Below are 2,500 nucleotides of genomic sequence, written 5' to 3' on the forward strand. Positions count from 1 at the left end.
CTGAAAAGATCTAGATGAAAGAAAAAAAATAGTTTTAGTATGATTCTTCAAGCATTCCAAAGGCATGAGAAAATTGAATTGAGGAATAAAATGAATTGATTGTGAACCAGCATTGAGGAAGACAGTATAAAGACTCTAGCAATATTGTTATGGACATCATAAGGAGGTTCGAACATGCAAATTGCAAGTTCTGCAATAGTATATATATATTTATTTCTCAAAATCTTTATATTTGTTGAAGTTTTTGTTGATGATATATGGTGTAGCCCATGGAATTTTAGATGCTTCTCTTGTAAAGCAATGTATATGTATATCTAGTCGAGAGATTGCTGTATATCAATTTAAATAGCTCTGGCTGTTTTTTTTTGTTTTTTTTATCATTATTATTATTATATTTGATGTTTTAGCTTAAATTTCAAGGGCGACAATAGAAAATTTATTTTCAGGTAATCCTCAACTAACATACATTGTTAGTTATGACAATTAAGTTTAGTGGATGTAAGGAAACTTTGTGATGTCTATCAGCAATGTATGCTTGAGCACATTATTATAAGAAAGGGTAATTATTCCAAGAAGAAGAAACTATTTTGAGGCAAAAAGAAGAGAGAAAAAAAAAAAAGATTTTTCAACCAATCTTTGGCGCTATGTATTGTACAAAAGTATTGGCATGTTTACTTACAGATATGTAACTACTGAATATGACATGTTGCTTACTAACAGTCTGATGCAGGTTGATGTTGTATGCTAATCTAGTACTGACCTGCACTTACAATGGGTTACACCTCATCTTGGGGAAAAAAAGAAGGAAATTGGTGTAACAGAGTGCAGTGCTTGCTCAACTTCTCATTCCATAAGAGCTGTATGTAATGGTTTTGATTTTTTTTTATTATTATTAATTATTGTTGCAATATATATATATTTTTTCCAAGTGGGCACAGGTGATGTAATTTCAAGTTTTGTTAGATGTACAAAGGTCATGATCCAGTGTCCTGTATGGGAGTGGTATTTATTACAGCTTGAGTCTATTTATTCCAGTAATTTTAGTATTTTTTCTTAATAGTATTAGAGTTTATGATCCATTTAATTATTACACCCTTGGTACCTTGTGGCTCAGCCTCATCTCGTTTTTGTTTACCTGTGAAAAAATCTTGTCATGAGAAAGTGACTTTCCTTAGAATATGGAATTTTTCACATTCTATTATATACATACAGACAAGCAGGGCAAACTGACAAAGAAATAGGCAACAACACAGACATTTAGACTGAGGTAAACACACACATGGGTGTAGGGAAACATTTTTAGATATGAAAATAAATGAGTATTTATACACCCTCGGATCAGCCACTCACAAAGGCAGTTAGTGCCAGGCAGAGCAAAATCAAACCACACCATACAACCCAACAAAAATTTTGTCAAACTAGATTCTAGACTGGCTTCAAGGATGTTATCTCTCTAGATTCTGATTAGACAGTTTTTTTGTTGGATTGTATGGCATTTTGGTTTGGTTCTGTTTTCTTTGGTGACAAACATATAGGCAACAGGTTTGAGTCATTGTCACAGAGGGTATATAAGTAAAATATAAAATGGTTTATAGCATTCTTCCATCTTACACAGAATTTTTTTTGTAGACAGACAGACACATAATACTTCAAATGAATTACCAGTGCATGTAAACCTGCCAAAAGATATTCTTAGATTGGAGTTTTCATGTCTTTTCTGTATGTATGTATATATGTATTTAGGAAATTTCACATCTATAATTTTTGAAAGGAAAGGTATTAGTAAAAAATGTAATTAACATCATTTTGAGTCTTGACATGCTTTACACCTCTATACAGGCAAAGCAGAGTAGACGAGAGTCTCATGGTCAATAGCAGTTCCACAGGGTTGCACCAGGGACCACTCCATGAGTTTTGGGTGAAGAGTGCTGAATTTTCTGTCTCGTTACTTATCTTTATAATACAGTTGCTCACCTCTTTACCACAAGCCTTGAGCATACATGGCAATGACTGTGGTGCAGCTCTAGGAATTTGTAGGAAGTAAAAAGACAAGTGATGTCATAGGATGAGGTCTGATAGACACTGTTGTATGTGTTTTTGACATATCACTTTAATTATTAAGTGACAACTAACCCAAGTTCCTTGTTTAGTGTTTTCCTAATCTGTTCCATAATATATATTTTTTTCATGGCTTTCTTATTAATTTTTGAAAGTGTTTGTACACACAATTAATTTGTCCAAAAGGTTTTTAATCTATAATCTTTCATCATTTGCTACTCATTCTTCATGTGAATGCATTTTTCTCAGACAATGAAAACATTTCTGGATACTAATATTGCTTTATACTACTACAGACTTTCTCTCCCTGTTCTTGTGTTCTTTCTAACAATACTGAAATGAGGCTTTCTTAATAATGACAAGACAATAGAGTAAGATTATGGGCATGACATGTACTTTTAATGGTAGTTTGATTTAGCTTTAACACTGGAGACATTCTATA

General features: G+C 32.6%; 1 protein-coding gene across 1 annotated transcript in view; it reads left to right on the top strand.

The window, feature by feature from the left end:
• LOC125048254 (zinc finger MYND domain-containing protein 19-like) overlaps positions 1–2,500 on the top strand; it is a 100,287-nt gene that overhangs the window by 95,490 nt on the left and 2,297 nt on the right. Inside the window, exon 5 of the mRNA XM_047646865.1 lies at positions 1–2,500. This exon is cut by the window's left edge and continues 910 nt beyond it; it is cut by the window's right edge and continues 2,297 nt beyond it. The gene's annotated coding sequence lies outside the window, so the exon portion shown is untranslated.

Source organism: Penaeus chinensis, chromosome 43 (genome assembly GCF_019202785.1).
Source record: "Penaeus chinensis breed Huanghai No. 1 chromosome 43, ASM1920278v2, whole genome shotgun sequence".
NCBI classification, from domain to species: domain Eukaryota; kingdom Metazoa; phylum Arthropoda; class Malacostraca; order Decapoda; family Penaeidae; genus Penaeus; species Penaeus chinensis.